We start from the raw sequence: 18,858 nt of genomic DNA, 5'->3' as shown, positions 1-18,858 counted from the left end.
ATAATCTTTTCTCCTTCACGAATTCCTTGCATTAATCCATCCATATTTTCCCAAAATTCTAGCTTTAGACTTTCATCTAATCCTACTTGAGGTGCATATGCACAAATTATATTTATGAACTCTTTCTCCATTACAAGCTTGATAACAATAATCCTATAACCCACTATTTTAACATCCACCACATCATTTTTGAAATCTTTATCCACTATTATACCCACTCCATTTTTATTGTTTTATCCCCAGTATACCAAAGTTTAAAGTCATCCAACTCTTTGGCTTTTTTACCCCTCCATCTAGTCTCTTGAATGCAAGCTACATTAATCCTTCTTCTCCTCATAACATCTATCAATTCTAAGCTCTTACCAGTTAAAGATCCTATGTTCCAAGATGCCAATATAATCCTACGCTTATGGACTAGCTTCTTTACCCGCACTCATTCACGGTGCGAGAATCCTTGCCTACTTATCACCGCATCTTGGCGCCGATGCGACGTGTCGCTTACAGGGGACTCCCTAGCTAACCCTTGTCTGCTAGCTTTTTCAAATTTTTGCCAACTACCTAAACTGTATGTAGGAGGTGTAAGGAAAGAAGAGAGAAGAAATAGGGAATAAAAGAGGAGACTTAGGAGAGAATAAATAAGAATAGAAATACGAGAGGATAAATAGGGAGAAATTTAGGAATAGTGAGTTAGTTTCTAATTAAGATTTAACTTTTTGTTCCTTAAAAATAGAAGTTTAATGGTAACTGATGGATAATGATTAAGAATGACATATATACCAATCATCTTTTTCTTAAAATTTTATTTTCATTTTTTTTTTTGGGTGGGGGGTGGGGGGGGCTCCGCCACTAATTAGAAAGGAGTCACCACAAGAAAAGTTTATACCTTGGATGCAATTTGAGTTTTTTTTTGTGAAAAATAGACCACCATTTCAAGTGCTTAACTCTAGTGAAATGAGTACGAGGAAGATGTAGAGCAGCCTTCCTTGTAGAGAACTTTGTACCTTAAGTAAGGGTACAAATCCATCTATCCTCTTCATTAGACGTCGTGGTTTTCAAAATTTCAGAAACACAGTGAATAGGGAGTAAGGAAAGAAGAAACTGGGTATTCGATTCCCCACCTGATAGCGCTTGAGAGACCCATTTTATGTGGGTTTGCCTACAAAGTTCAAGAGGTAAACACTTGGTAGAGAGGAGACCAAGGATCAATCCAGAGGTTATCACAGTTACCATTGCCAATTTTTCTAGTCACAAACTATTTTAATTTAGGGAGGGTAGAAGGCTAGAAGCCAGACTATTCCAGATGAGCGAGCCTTTTTTTCCAAAGGACTTTAGGATCGAAGGGAGAGGATTGGGGGAAATATTTTCCCCTGATAACTCTTATCAACATTAACTCTACCACCGAGAGGAGGCACCAACATTGCTTCAAGAGAAGAGCTTGGTTGTGGGTCTTCGCAGGTCAAAGACCTAGCCCTCCCTCCATTGTGGGTTTAAATAGAAGGGATTCTTAACATTTGTTGTCGTGAGAGCTTCCCTTCCAAAATTGAAACATAATCTTGTCAATTTTTTCACTCATGGATTTGGGGATGTCAAATCAACCCATGAAAATAAGTAGAGAGGAAGGAAATAACATATTTGATTAGAACCTGCCTACTTGCATAAGGTAAGGTGTTAGATTTCCAACTACTAAGTCAATTATTAATCTTGTTGATGAGGAATTGTAGGTCATTTGTGTGAGACCGAGTTTGAACAAGTACGTCCCAAGATATCTAGATGAGATCTCCATTTCAGGAATACCAATGATTTGAGACAAAGAAGTACGCATTGATCCAGAGATATTAGCACTAAAGAACAAGCCAATTTTAGAGAAATTAATTTGTTGGCTTCCTTAAGTGTATGTAAGTCATTAGTGGTAGCTCTACAAAAATAAGAAAGCCTCATCTACAAAAGAAAAAGGAAAAAAAAAAAAGAAGAAGATGTTTTATCTCAAGGGAGAATCTACTAGTTTTAATACCTTGGAATCAATTGTGTCACACCCCACCCAAGTAGATCCGATCAGACCCGAATGCCCATGGGGGTGATACACTACAGCATCAAGATTCATGGCTAAATTCATAACTCAACACGATATAGCATAATCAAATAGCAAGAAAATATTAAAGTGACAAGTAATTTAACGAGTATAAAAGTTTAGTTCTTACAGTCATCCCTTAAGTTTAAGAAGCATCTCCAAAGTTACTCAATCATATATCAAAGTTTAAGAAGACTGTGTTTTAGTGGAAGTCTAAGTTTTCGAGTAGGCCCAAAAAAGTTAAGTAGCACCATCATCTATCGGCTGGATGAGAAGGATGTAACACATAGAAACAAGGGTAACTACTATGTCATAAGATAATGTCTCAAAGTTGCTGGACTCCATAGGCATAGTCCGAACAGATACATGATTCACCATGTAGCTCTGTGTCCTCTTCCGTGGGTCTCTTGTAGGACTTGAATGGCAGTAGGCTTTGCAGGAAAACAGGTTTCTCATAACCTGTAGTGAGATCTACAAAGAACTTATACATAAAATGAATGAGTTCAATAGAACTCAGTGGGATCAACATAACCATATATCATGCATTCATCACACATTTCCATAAACAATCCGTGTATATATAATGAGTTGAGTGAGTGAACATGTATGCAATATACTCCTAACTCTAACAATGGGGTCTCTATGGTAGACATGCATTAAGCTATACACCAGCCTCCTTTGGGTGGTCTCAGTCACTCTCCCTCATGACACTCAAGCACGCATTTTGGGTTATCCACAGTAGTTGGGTCAAGTCACATCAACCATGGCTGGGAATTAGGTCACCTCTCCTTACATCACCATTGGTCTAAGAACTGGCGCGTGTCAGAGATAACCCTAGGCCATATGCAAGTCTCGTACTACATGTGGTCTGGATATCTCCCCTCATGCCCAGTGCCCTTTTGGTTCAATATCCTTCTCCACCTAGGAATGGTATCCTCAATGGGAGGCATCTGTTAGATCACATTCCTTAACCCTATGGTCATCCACATATTTTGGGGCAGATGCCTCTCATGTCTCCTCACAACACTCAAACCCGTCTTTTGGACTCCCATGAGCCCAACCCCTACATATGCAACTCTACCATATCATGATGACAGTAGGCCTGCTTGATGCACATAGGACCCAACCATTGCCATCACAGGTCACTCGGCTTTAATGCCCCTGTCGAAAGAGCAGTAGTACTCATGGTTTCACTAGCCAACACCTTTTAAAAACTTATTGATCGTGCACTTAAGTCTAAGTGAATATAAGGTCACTAAGGTAAAAGGTGAACCCACAACCTTAGTCGATATACAGGTATAGGTGGATACTGTCCTACCAACCAATCCACACGTACACATCATTTCAAGATTATTACTCAAGCAATTTGAATAATAAATAAACATAACCATCACATTACCTTCCATTCGCGCAAAGTCACACGCAATTCATAATAGACATAAGATATCAATGTAAATGAAGATTTAAACAACATCAATAAATGCACAAGATATGACAATATGTTTTCCTCACCTATCAAAGATAATGTAAATCTCCAAATTCCAATGAAATTCACAAAAGAGAGTGCAAGTGACCCAAAATAACCCTAGAAACATGAAAAATCAAATGAGCAACAATCGGGGATCGACCAGGGGTCAAAGGGGAAAAACACACACCCAGACTAGGGGGTGGTTGATTTAGCCTCCTAGAGTCGATTGAATGCCCCTGGTTGACCGCCTACCCTAGGGCCGCGACTAAATTGGTAAATTCTACTCCATTTTGAAATCAACTAGAAATAGGGCTTTGGGGTCTTCAATAGAACAATAATAGGGTCCCTAAAACACACCCTTCAATCACCCCAATTTGGGCTCTCCGTGTCTATCCGCGGGCTTCTCAAAGAGGTTCGGATCAATTTCAAATGCAAAGGATTGCACAAACCAACTCTCATTAGGGTTGTAAAATACTAATAGAGGCAAGAAGAAACATTCAATACTATCCATTAATATCAACAAGCACCACATAGCATTCATTATTCATAACCACCTCAAAAGTTAGGTTAGAAGAGAGGGTTTCATGAATACTCACATCTACACATGTTTATTGCAATGATTCGCACTTTGATGCTTCACCACGTGCAAGGAATCCACCAAACTCCAAGGCTTTCTCCACTCCAAGCTCTCAGTCCCACTTTAACATAAATGAATGCATTTTCGAGGTTAGAGAGTCATAAAATAGGGTTTTAAACCCGAAATCCCGAAACTGGGCAAGGGCAGTTGATCTATAGGCAGCCAACCAACCCTAATCAACCGGTCCTATTTTCCCTTCATGTGAAGGCCAATTTCGATGGGCTTCAGAGGCTAAAGAGGTCTTTTCAAGGCCTGATTTTACCTCGAAACTTGAGTCCTCTAGCATCAATTTTTGGGCACGCCAAAACCTCCTTTCTATTCCTTTCAGACTGACTTTCTCTCTCCTCTTACTCTATTAGAGTGATTGGGTCTTCATCATGATCATCCACCTCCATAGGTTTGATTTCTAAACACTTGGGTTCAATTCGTATGGTCCAGAGTTTTCACCTATTTGAACTCTTGGTTCACAATCTTGGAACCAATGGGCTAATGTGTTAGGATTCTAGGGGATTTCACATCCTCCCCCCCCCCCCCCCCAAAAGAAAATTTATCCTCGAAATTGACATACTAGAGGCTACAAAGAGGGTCAGATAGTTGCTCTAATCTCATCTTCCTTCTCCCACGAGGCTTCTTCAAAAGTATAATTTTTCTATCGAATCTTCACCAATGTTATGGTTTGATTCTGGAGTTGCTTGTCCTTGCAGTCCAAAATTTCAGCCGGTTCTTCTTCATAAGAAAGGTCTGCACTCGACCCTTCAGGCTCTTGTGATAAGAAGTGTTATGGGCTCTCTATGCATTGACGAAGTATAGAATCATGGAACACATTATGCACACCTGACAAAGATGATGGGAGTGCTAACGGGTATGCAACTGGTCCCATGTTCTCCACAATTTCAAATGGACTGAGCTTTCCCTTTATGTTAAACCTCATCACACCCATCATTAGTGAAGCCTTCAAGAAAGCTTGTTCACCTACTCGAAACTCAAGGTCCTTCCTTCTCTTATTTGCATATGATTTCTGCCTAGACTAAGCTATCTTGATCCTTTCTCTAATCAAATCAACCATAGCTCCTGTGGCTTCTATCAACTCAAGGTCTAAAATCCTTCACTCTCCAGCTTCATCCTAATAGAGGGGAGTTCTACACGTCCGTCCATACAATGCCTTGAATGGTACCATGCCAATGGTACTCTGATAGTTGTTATTGTAGGTGAACTCCACCACTGCTAAGTGCTCATCCCAACTTCTTCCCGTGTCAACTACACAAGCTCGAAACATATCCTCCAAAATTTGACGTTCTATCAGATTGTCCATTGGTCTGAAGATGATGAACGGTGCTCAAATTTAGCTGGGTGCCCAAAGCTTTCTGTAGACTCTTCCAAAATCTTAAGGTAAATCTCGGATCTTGATCCGACATAATGTTAACTGGCACACCATGTAGTCTCACTACGTTCCCCACAAACAATTTTAACCTATCCATGGTGAAGGTAATCTTCATCAGGATAAAGTGTGTTGATTTCATCAATCTTTCCACAATTGCCCACACTATGTCATTACTCTTGTTAGTCCGAGGTAAGCCTGTGACAAAATCCATTGAAATATCCTCCCACTTCTAACTTGGCACAAGGAGTGGTTGCAAAAGACCTATAGATGGTTGTCAAACAACTTTTACCCTTTGACACATTCAACACTTGGCCACAAAATCCCCAACATCATTTTTCAATCCGATCCACCAATAATGTTCTTCTAAGTCTTTGTACGTCTTTGGTGCTATTAGGATGTATAGTGAACACGGAGTGATGTGCCTCACCCAAGATTTCCCTCTTAAGTTCTTCATTCGATGGCACACACAATCTTCCCATGTACATCAAGCATTATCAGTAGACAAGGAAAAATCAATTCTCTCTTGTGGATCTAAAGAAATCTTCCCAATCTTTTCTTTTAAGACTGGATCCAAAGGCTATAAGGAGATGATCCTATTCCTTAATGTCGGCCTCGCTCAAGGCGGCAAGGATCACATCGGAACCTTCCGGCAGAATCTCTAACTCCAACTCCATGATGGAATTCAATAGAGGCTTACTGAGTGTTTCACGATCGATCACTTCTTGGGAACTCTTTCTACTTAAGGCATCGGCAACTATATTTGCTTTACCCGAGTGCTATTGGATATCACAATTGTAGTCCTTCACTAACTCCAACCACCAACACTGTCTCATATTCAACTCCTTCTGGGTGAAGAAGTACTTCAGGCTTTTGTGGTGGGTGTATATGGTTATTATCTCTCCATAAAGGTAATGTCGCCATATCTTCAAAACAAAGACTATGACCTCCAACTCAAGGTCATGAGTAGGATAATTGTTCTCATAATCCTTAAGCTGTCTTGATGCATAAGCAACCACTTTCCCATGTTGCACCAATACACAACCAAGACCAATCTTCGATGCATCAGTGTATACCGTCAAACCTTCGGAGCTATCAGTCACTGTCAAGACGGGTGCGATGGTCAACCTCTTCTTTAACTCTTGAAAGTTCTTCTCACATGCTTCTCCATACAAATTTTACTCCCTTCCTTGTCAATCTTGTCATGGGGGCTGACAACCAGGAGAAATTTTCAGTGAATCTCCTATAATAACTTGCTAGTCCCAAGAAACTTCTGATTTCGGTGACTAACTTGGGTTGGTCCAATCTACCACTACCTTGACTTTATCTGGATCAATTCTAATCCTTTCAAATGATACTACATGACCCAAAAATACTCGCTATGATAACCAAAATTCACACTTTGAAAACTAAGCAAATAACTTCTTCTCTCGCAACCTCTGGAAAACAAACCTTACATGTTCTGCATGCTCCTTCTATCCCTAGAATATATCAGGATGTTGTCAATGCAAACTATCATAAATTTATCCAAGACATCATGAAATATTCAATTCATTAGTTCCATGAAAATAGCGGGTGCATTGGTAAGACCGAATGGCATTACCTTAAATTCGTAATGACCATACCAAGTCCTAAAAGCTATTTTGCACATGTCGCTTGCTTTCACTCTTAATTTTTGGTATCCCAATCTCAAATCAATTTTGGAGAATACTAAGGCTCCTTTCAATTGGTTAAACAAGTCATTGGTTCTTGGTAATAGATACTTGTTCTTGATGGTGAGCTTGTTCAATTCTCTATAATCAATGCACAGTCTCATGCTCCCATTCGTCTTCTTCACAAACAATATTGGTGCTCCCCAAGAAGACACACTAGGTTGGATGAATCCCTTTCCTAGTAACTCATTTAGCTGGTCTTCTAGTTCTTTTAACTCCATGGGTGTCATTCTATACGGAGCTTTAGACATAAGAGCAGCTCCTGGTATCAATTCAATAGAAAACTCCAGTTCTCTTTCCGGGGGGTATTCCGGGTAGTTCATCGGGAAAGACATCCTTGAAGTTCTTCACTACCTCAAGGTATTCAATAAACTTCTCTTCTTTCTTGTGTTCTATGGAAGAGCAAAGTTTAGCCCCACCAACTAACTCTATGACTTGGAGTGTTGCATCTATAGTCTTCTCATTGTGCTTTCCCAAATCACCTTGAGATTCAAAGACAGGTGCGCCAATAGGATGAAATTGAACTTTCCTTTTCGAACATGAGATGACCACCTTGTGAGCTGTCAACCAGTCCATGCCTAGGATTGCATCAAAATCTCCTATGTCTAGCATTACAAGATGGGCATCTAGGTCTTTTCCTTTCACAGTCACAGAACAAGATCCGACCACTTCATCAAGTTTTACTATGGACCGAATAGGTGTACTAATCAACAACTCATAACTCATTTTTCTAGGTAGTAAAGAGGCATGCCTCACAAATGATGATGCAATGAATGAGTGTGATGCTCTAGTGTCAAACAATACAAATGCAGGAACTGAAGCAATAGAAAGTGTACCTATTACTACATCATGACTCTTGTTCATCTTTGTCCCTGTCATACTGAACACTTTCCATGCCTGAGGGTACTAAGCCGGCCTATAAACTATAGCAGGCTGGTTCCCTCTATGTGGAAACACACGAGCCATGTGCCTAGGTTTCTTGCAAATGAAATAAGTCGTTTCTCTTTGCCCTTGTGCTGCCGCTACCGGTGCTACTAGCCTAGGACTGAAAACTGGGCGTTGATTTGCATAGACTATCACCGATGACTGAGGGGCACCAACTAGGCGAATTCTAGCACCATTGCTTCCCTGTCAAAACCTTGCACCTCTTGGCTGAAACTAAGTGGTAGGGTAAGGTGTGGGTCTACTGAACTTTCCTTGATTCCTGTTCACATTTGGACTGCTTCCTCTATTTTTTGAATTTCTCTACAACTGATAGGTCTGTCTCTCTCTCCTTCTTAAATCTTCTTCGCTGACTGCACTACCTAAGCATATTTTTCAATAGGTTGAATTGCCATGTAGGTCAAACTTGAAGAACTTCCTAGCCTTCTCAACATCGGCTTTCATGAAAGGTAGGGCGAAGAAAAAGAGCTCTTCATACTTCTACCAATACTCTAAAACTGAAGGAGACCCTTGCTGGAGTGCCATAAATTCTATCTCCTTAGAATCCTTAACTAATGCTATAAAGTAATTTTGACAAAAGGCTTTCTTGAACACTTCCCATGTCACTACCGGGTGTTGTGTTGCCAAGATGGGTAGTGTGGCATTCCACCATGCATCATCTTTATGTTGCAATTTTTGTTCGGCTCACAAAATTTTCTATTCTTCATTGCACTTTAAGTGACGGAAGGCCTTCTTCATTTCCATTAGCCATTTGCTTGGAAGTAAGGGATCTTTCGTGATTTTGATAAATGCGGGAACTTGGACCTTGAGGAAATGCTCCATTAGTTTGGTGCGGGGTCCCAACCATAGTTCCCATCATTCCCTTCTTGAGTGGAGGTCCCGGTTTCATTCCCATGAGGTGCATTCTAATTCCCTTGGTTCATTGCTAGCATCCCCTGCATGAATGTGTTGATATGTACTTGTTGTTGTTTCATCATGTTGGTCATGACGTTCAACACATCTTGTGTCATGACCACCGGTGGAGCATTAGGTAGGTCACTACCCTAAGGAGGGGGTGATACTTCCACATGAGGAGGAATTCCACTCCCATCTTCATGACTGGAACTGCTAGCATTGTCATTCCCAATAGTATGGTTTCTCAAGTTAACCATCCTGTCAAAATCACAACATTCCATCACTTCCAAATCACATGAGCATAACCCTAATCATCCAATCTCATGCTTGATTTCAAGAAATATAACCAATTGATCCATACACATGTATAGGAATCATTTAAAACACCAAAAATTGCCCAAAATCGACCTTTACTAGGTCCGGTCAAGTGCGTAGGTCGATCCCAGTCAACTGCCACCTCTTGGAATTTTTGGATTTTTACCAAAGGGGTGATCGGTCGGTCGGGCCGGTCAATCAGCAAGTCGACCACCTAGCCGCCCCACCCTTGCCTAGGCCAAAGTTGACAGAGTCAAGGCCTGTTCTAGACTGGGTTGACCCAGTTTGGTTTATCATCCCCAATAGGGGCTGGTTGGCCTCGGACTAACTAATCAGGTCGATAGGCCAGGTGAGCGGCAGTGGTTGCTTAAATGTGCGACCACCCCTCTCTCCTAGGCCACTTTCTCTTGTTTTTTCTTGGCTTTCTTGCTCTAGTGGGAGGTCCTACTGCATTTCCTCAGTGATTCTTGCTCTGTGTGGCATGCTAGCGAGAGATCTGACAGCATTTTCTTCATGAAACCACAGGTATGGTTCCTTTCTATACCATTTCTTTGTGATTTTGCTTCACATCCATGCTAGATTCAAAATTTTTCCACACTTTCACCTGTGGAATTTTAATATTATAGTAGATTCACACCTTATATAGCATCCTTGTTACATTCCCATGCATTTTAGCTCAGATCTGCATCGCATTTGTTCCATCTGTCATTTTTTCAACAAAGCTTTTCTCCACTTTTCCTTATTTCCCCTTTTTATTTCCTCTTTTATTCTTAGATGGCTCATCATGGCGGTAGACATGCTCCCATGGGTGGCCGCAGTGTTGGTCGAGGCCTCAGCTGCAGTGTTGGTCGAGGCCTTGGCCACTGGGTCCAATGTCTTAACCTGTTCAGTACAGCAGAGGCAAAGTTCTTATACAACTACTACTTCAAAGATAGATTGATTGAGCATGGTAGATTCATAGAGCCTCACCCCATTGCTCCATTCCAAATTGAGGAGAGATTCAGGGCATTAGGCTAAAGTTGCATGCTGGAAGCCTATACCGAGCTGATCCGCTACTTCTACAACAACTTAACCTTTATAAAGGAAGAGGTTGTCAGAGGAGACACAATGCTATCCAACCAATCTTGGGTGCGAAGTACTTTAATTCATTCTAGCATTGAGTCTCTTACTGCCATTTTGGGTGTACCTTATGTCCCTAGTGCGTGGAGATGGATTCCACCTTGGGGTGGGGATGAGTCCATCCACTACACCGAGCATTTTCTGATCTTTACTATGTTGTGCAACTCTGTGTGTGATCACGTGCACAGGGTAGGAGTATGCTCCCTTTCCCCAAACTCATCTCTCACATTGTGAGTTGCACCAGGATGAGATTTCTCTAATGCAGGCTTTCATAACCTTCGCTGTATACGTAGGGTATCCCATTGACCTTGCCTACATTATTCAACGAGCAATGATCTATCGGGTAAAAAACTCCGCGATGGCGAACCTTGGGTTCGGGCAACTCTTGACCTGCATTTTCAGGTACTTCAGAGTGGATTTTAGCGATACTGAGGACACACAGAGGGCATGGGGACAATATAGGGAGGATACTTTCACTGATGGGTATTTAGGATGGGCCCAACTCTCCTATATTACCAAAGGATGGTGAGGATGATCGAATACGGGAGGATGCTCCACCCACGCATCGTATGAAGGAGGGCGAGTCTTCCCGATCTAGGAAGGTTCCACCGACATCTACCGCTCTAACCGCAGTTGACCCCTCTCAGCGGGCGATGCTCTTGGCTTCTATAGGGAGAATCGACTAGAGTCAGCATCATGTGGGGTTCCGGATCGTGGAGATTGAGACCCTTTAGTAGGATATGTTCCGACAGATGAGAGACGTACATGAACGTGTCATCCATTGGGAATTTCATGTACCAGTACATGCCTCCACCACCACCTCCAAAGTACTAGTGTTTTGGTTCACCTTCTGATGCTTGGTTGATCCCGGTGTTACCCAACTCGTCTTGTTTTATTTAAAAACATGTATTATGTACTTTTATGGATGAGATTGTTTATGCGCTTGAATTTGATATTGGGGTTCTAATATTTTAAGACTTATGCAATTTTATCACTTATATATTTATTATTGTAGCTTATGCTTGCTTGTTTATTCTCACAATGTGACTATGGGTTTAATATGATTATTGTGTATTATCTCAGTAAGTAGATGTCAGGTTATAGATTTAAAAGTCGAAGTGTTGGAAATTATGTGTCCCAATATTGAGAATTCAAATATAAATTAGTAGAAATTGATATATCTAATAAAAGAGCCTTCTAGTGCTTAATTGTAGTGCCTCTTCAAGAAACCTGTAACAAAACAATGTTAGTAAAATGATGGGCTGAGTTGTGTCCTCCAGACCCTATGGTGTAACCAAGAATATGCAAATAGGTCTCCAAGATAAAACAGCCCCTCTAACTCCCTATGGTGTAACCAAGAATATGCAAATAGGTCTCCAAGATAAAACAGCCCCTCTAGCTCCCCCAATAATTGTGCACTCAACTATTGGACCCCTTTGAGTGCTACATGGTTGTGCTCAACCTATTATAAAAATACTTACAATAGCATTAGGTCACTTATAACAGTATTAAGTCAAATCTCAATATAAAATCAATAGAGCAAAAATGTGCAATATAAGAATATAGATAACATTAGAGGATTCATCTCAAGGGAGACTTGATTAATCTCAAGAGAGCTTTGATTAATCCTATGAGCAAGTTGACTTACCAAATGAAGGAATTGATTAAACCAAAAGAGACTTGATAAATGAGAGACTTCACACTTCATTCCTTTTTGAGATTAGGTTTATATGAGTTTTCTAATACAAAGTACCAAAACCCAAAGGTGACAATTGTGTGTGTGTGTGTAAATCAGGTTTATATGAGTTTTCTGATACAAAGTACCAAAACCCAAAGGTGGCAATTGTACTGATAAGAGAAGAACCCACAATTTCACTGCCCACATGAATATATTCTATAATAGAAAATTGAAGGGAAGAACCTACGATCCACATATTTTATAATAGGGAAAACTAAAAAGAACCCAGAGACATCATAGTTAAACATGAAACACTGTGGCTGGATGGCTTGGAACCTATGAGCACGACAAAAGTAAACAATTACCAAAAGGAATAAGATTAAATATTTCAAGCAAGGCAGTTGGTTATCCAAAATACAGACAGAAAGAACAATGATAAAAGAATAATTTCTGCTTTCCAATATTCCAAACAATTGTAACCATGACTCAAGGGTTGCAACCACAATGGCTTGCAAAGAACAGTAACAAAGAAATGCAACTAGGCATATAACCAACCGAGGAGAAATATGAATTTCTCTAAATTCTCAATCAAGCAACAATTTTAAAAAGGTATATAGAAGAACAAGCACTAAACGATGTAAACACAGTAAAGATGTAAGGGATTACACCACTGAGACCTAGAGTTGACCACTTAACTGCAACATAGAATGTTCAGTCTTAAGATTTAAAAATCTAAACATAATAATGTAATCGAAAACAATTGAAGTAATAAAAATTTTAGGGGCTTAGATCAGTTTGTGTTCAGTTCAATACATCACTCGTATAGCTAGACCAGGATCCCAACGGATCCAATTCCTAACCATATTAAAATGGTCTGGATTGGTTCAAGTTATTCAGTATCTGGACTCTGTATTTGGTTATTGGTTACTCATTGACCTCCCTACCCAAAAGAGTTTTGTGTTGAGAAACACGATTTTGGTAGAATGGTTTGCATTGATATCAGTGTGATCTCAAACCCTTTATTTATAATAAAATGGAAATAACATTATTACATGAATACTTTTACTTGGGTAACAGGAAATAAAAATTTACATGAACAAAAACTCTAATAGAGTTGAACTCCTAGTAGAACTTAACCAATACTTTCCCTCAAGTTGAGGCATAAATATTAGTCATGCCCAATTTTCTATAATATGAAGGAAATCTCCTTCTTTAAAACCCTTAGTGAAAATATCTGCCACTTAGTCTCCAGACCTCACAAAAGGCATGCAGATGAGCCCTTATTCCACCTTTTTTTCGCAAAAAAACATGTCAATTTCAATGTGCTTAATTTCATCATGTTGCACAGGATTATTGGCAATACTAATAACAACCTTGTTGTCACAATATAGCATCATAGGGTTTGGAACTTGGACTCCAATATCTTCTAGCAAGCTTTTCAATCATAGTAATTCACAAACTCCACGAACTATAGCTCTATATTGAGCTTTGATACTAGATAAAGCTACCACATTTTATTTCCTACTTTTTCAAGTAACTAGATTACCTCCAACAAAGGTACAGTAACCTGAAATTGACTTCCTGTCAGGAGATTCAGCCCAGTCTGCATCAGTGTATGCTTCTACTCTTAGATTATCAGTGGGTGACAAAAGTATTTCTTTTCCAAGAATTCCTTTCAAATACTGTAGTATCCTGGTAGCAGCCTTCATATGAGCTAAATATAGATCATGCTTGAACTGACTCACTATCCCCACAGCATAAGTGATATTTTGCTTGGTGTGGGACAAGTAAATAAGCTTCCCTACCAGCCTTCGGTATCTTTCTTTGTCCACTAGTTGTGATGCCCTGCATCTTTTTATATTATTTTATCATTGTATTGGAATGTCTCAATCCTCAAGATTACTAAAGGATCATGGTGGTTGGACCATGAGTTTAGACGATTGGTTTGATGGTTTAACCAAATGGTTCTAGTGTAATTAAATGATAGCTTAACTAAAATTGGATTCCAATTATAATCTTGGCCAAGATCCAACATCACTTGTGGGTTCCCCACTACAATGGAATTAGACCGAATTAAAAATAAGAGATGATCAGCATAATTTTTTGAATCCAGAGGTATTAATATTTGCATCTCTATGTGGGCTCTGCATAAGAAAATAGAGGGGGCCTACAAGCCCATAGAGAAGCACGAACTGAGGGAAGATGGCTACATTTCACTTCCCAAAACACCCCTACCTTCTAAAACTACTAAACCTTTAAGTCATCAAAAAAATAATATCCAAAAATGTAATTTGCCAAATAACTAAACGAGATTTAAATTTCCAAACAGTTAACTAAATGTGTGCTGACAAAACCCCAAATCGTGATTTATCATAAATTAATTTAAAAAAATTAGTGATCATGATTAAAAATAATAATATTAATGGCAAAAATTTAAACATATTTAAACATCCAACTAATAAAACTTAAAATTAAAACTGCTATTAATAGGAATGGTAACTTGATGAGAAAGTTTAGGGATTCAAAAATAAAATAAAATGATTATGATTAGATATAATTAAATTGATAGTTGAAATTCTAAACGAGATTTAAATTTCCATTGATAGTTGAAATTCTATAATCGTAAATTAACATATATCTACGATTACACTACTCCACTGAAAGTAATTAAAACACTCCACTAAAAACAGTATACATTTCACTTCCCAAAGCACTTCTACCTTCTAAAACTACTAAACCTTTAAGTCATCAAAAAAGAATATTAGAGAACATTTCACACGTGCATCATTACTAGTATATATATATATATTAAATAGTGGGCTTCTTTATATTATGTTATATTATATTATATTATATTTATTAAAATATGAAAAGTTAAGGAGAGAGAGGAGGAGGTGACACCTCTCTCTCCCTCATACCTAACATGGTGAAGTTTTCACAAAAGGTGACATGAGGTGTTATACTTATGTTTTATGTGTTAAGATAAGAGTGGAAAGAGAGAGAAAAGAAAGAATAAGGAGGTGGCTGGTTTTGAGTGCAAAGAAGAAGAAAAGAGGAGAGAGAATAGAGAGAACAAAGAGAGAAGAGAAAGAGAAGAGATAACAGAGGAGAAGTTAGGAGGAGAAAGAGAGAGTTGAAAGAGACAAAAAGAGAGAGAGAACGGAGATAAGAGAAGTGGAGAGGAGAGAGAAGAGAAAGAGAAGAGTGGAGAGAGAACATAAAGGCAATAAGGAGGAGAGAAGAAGAGAAAGAAAAGAGAGGTGAAAGAACAGAGAAGAGGTTAAGAGGAGAATTTATGAAGAGAGAGAGGAGAGAGAGAATAAAAAGGAGGTATTGCATGAAAGCAGAAAGAAGAAAAAGGGAAAGAATAGAAGAATAGAATAGAGAGGGAATGGAGAGAGAAGAAAGTGAACAAACACAGAGAATAGAAGTTTAGAGATAGAGCAGAGAGAGAAAGGAAACAGGGAAACTAGAGGCGAAGCCTTAGTTCTTGCATGTACTAAAATAGTCGGGAGATTATTCACAATAAAGAAGAGAGGACAAGGTTTAACAGAGTCAGGATTAAGAGATATACATGGAACAGGAACAGGAACATGAACAGATAAATGATATTGACTAACCTATGTATGTTATAAGTGGGTGGTTCCACTTAATAAACAGATAGCATTCACAAGTTAATATAAATTATATCTTATTCTTTAATTTATGCAATCTATGGAAGTGCATGATATATTGCTTTGTGAATTAAACAGAAGTGCATGGGATCGACTGACAACTTAAGAACTTGATTGAAATGTTGATAGTATTCTTGAACAATTAAATTAGGAATTTGAAATGATGCATATGCTTGTTTAAATTTAAAATTATCATGTTTTCTTATTTAAATGATGGGATTGTATGAATTGTGTCAAGTAGATAAGGCTAAATGATAATTGAAATGCAAGAGGTACATTGAAATGGACAAGGTATAGTAATGCAATGCTGAAATTGAATATAAGAAGAGAAAAGAAAAGGAAAGAAATAATAAGAATAAAGAAATAAATAAAATGTTAATAGCTTCTGTAAGTCCAGGTACTTAGTGTTCCAAAATGAGAAGGCATGAAGCAAGATTGAAAAGTGGAAGGATAGACTAGACTGATGATGACCTCCTGTGGAGAACACCTAGCCTTGTGCCAAAAGACTGAAAAAAAATCTCTTAATGAGAACTTCTGAGACTGAGACTAAGACTGATGCCACTTATGTGGTTTAGACTGAAGGTGTCCTCTCTACAAGTAGCGCTTAGGTCTGGAATAATAAAGAAAAAAGAAAAGGGAAAAAGAAAAGGAAATTGAAATGCATAATGTCATAAAGACTTTGATGTGATAAGGGATGCATGATGATTTACCTGATTTGCTTACATGGTTGGCTATATCGCTTACTGGGGGCCGCAAAGCTCATTATTGTAAATGTTAATAGGTCCCCAGATACATGATAAGGGAAAATTTATTGGCATTCAAGAGTACAGTTTAAAGTAAAGGATGGGAATTTCTTTTGCAACTGATGTTTTGTTAAACTGGACTGTGGTTTATATTTCTTTTGAGACTATATGTATTTAACTAATTACTGTTGAAAACTCATATGAAAGCATAATATGACTTTAGACTGTATACATATGTATATGAGTCAAATTGTCAAACAGGGTAATCTATCTTAGTCCTTAGAGATATTTAGTTTAGTATTGTTTTTAGTGGCTTTTAACAGGTTAATACTAAGAAAAACTATCACGTCCCCCCATTGGATGAATGTAATGTGGGCCCCACCAAGCCTGTAAAAACTAAGGTCATGACATTGGTTCTCCCTCTTTTTCCTTAAGTTTAGCTCCAGCTTCAATAAGGGTATCAACTGCTTACACCCCAACATTCCCACTTCTAATAATAAATCTAGGACATACTTTCTTTGGGATAGGAATATACCCTTCTATGATCGAACCACCTCAATCCCTAAGAAGTATTGTAACTTCCCTAGATCTTTAATCTCAAACTCATTGCCAAGAAAGTCCTTCAACCTTTGAATATCTTCACCATCATTCCCTATAATGACAATATTGTCCACATAAATAATGAAAAGTGTGATATTAGTACCTAACTTCTTGAAAAATAGTGTATGATCAACATTGCTTTACTTGTACCCAATAGAATTCATTGCTTTTAGGAGGCGTCCAAACCAACATTTAGGAGATTGTTTTAACCCATAAATTGACATCTTCAACTGACAAACTTTCCCTTCAGTATTGTCATTGGAGAAACCATGTGGGAATTCCATACAGACTTCTTCCTCTAACTCCCCATATAAGAAGGTATTATTTACGTCTAGTTGGTGCAAGTTCCAATCTTTGTTCATAGCTACAGACAACAGAACTCTGACAGTGTTCAGTTTTGCAACAGGGGCAAAAGTCTCCTAATAATCAATCCCATAGGTCTAAGTAAACCCATTTGCAACTAGTCTAGCCTTCAACCTGTTGACTAATCCATCCATATTTTGTTTAACCACAAACACCCGTTTGCAGCCCAAGGGTTTTTTTCCTGGAGGAAGTGTAACCAACTCCCAAGTATCATTTTTCTTCATTCTCTGCATTTCCTCTACCATAGCTGCCTTCCATCTCTTATCAGCATAGGCTTCCTGCCAACTTTTACGAACAGATATAAATGATAGAGATGATATAAAAGCACGATAAGAGTCAGACAAAGAGTCATAAGAAACATATTTAGTTATGGGATGATGAGTACAAGATCTGACTCTTTTTTTAACAACAATAGGAAGATTAGAAGAAGATATCTCAAAGGGAATAGTAGAATCTGATTCTTGAGCAAGAGACTAAAGTGGTAACGTGCCATCATTCTCCACCTGCTTTGGCCGATTGTAATTCTTACTCTAATAAGTCTGCATCTCCTTATTCTGGTCAATCTTGTTTTGAAAGACCTCAATAGTGTGCCTCACAGAAGTGGTCTCCCCCTGAACAGATTCTTCACATGGTTCAGAAAACAAAGGGGGAGAATTAAAATCCTCAAGTATATTGGCCGAAGTCTCCCCTGGTCAAGAAACACTTCTTGAACTCCAAAGTTGTGTTGTAGTGGTGTGATAAAAAGGTCTAGAGAGCACCTCTCCTCTAGGACTCTTTCCCTGGAGAGGTGTATAGTAAGGGCAAGACCCATTAAAAATTACATCTATGGAAACAATGGTTTTCTTGGAAAGAGGATGATAACATTTGTACCCTTTCTAAGTAGCAAAACAATGCAGCGTAGGCCGCAAGGAGCCAACTTACTTTGGTGGGCTGTGATTCTGGCATAACACAAACATCTAAAAACCTTTACGGGAATAACAAAATAGAGGCTCCCTAGAGTATCTCATTAGGACATTTAAAATCAAGTATCCTACTGAGCATCCTATTCATAAGGTAAGAGGTGGTGAGTATAACAGCACTCCAGTGTTGGTCAGGGACATTCATAGCAATCATAAATGAGTAGGCTATCTCTAAAAGATGCCAATTCTTCCTTTCAGCAACCCCATTTTGGGCAGCTGTATCAACACAACTAGTCTAATGTATTATGCCAAAGTCAGAGGGATATCTCTGAAACTCACCATCAATATTCTGTGCCATTGTCACTTGG

Source organism: Hakea prostrata, chromosome 10, assembly GCF_041222555.1.
Source record: "Hakea prostrata isolate BN-2017 chromosome 10, UWA_Hpros_2, whole genome shotgun sequence".
Classification (NCBI taxonomy): domain Eukaryota; kingdom Viridiplantae; phylum Streptophyta; class Magnoliopsida; order Proteales; family Proteaceae; genus Hakea; species Hakea prostrata.
The sequence above is the reverse complement of the archived record's forward strand: the minus strand, read 5'-3'. Positions refer to the sequence as shown.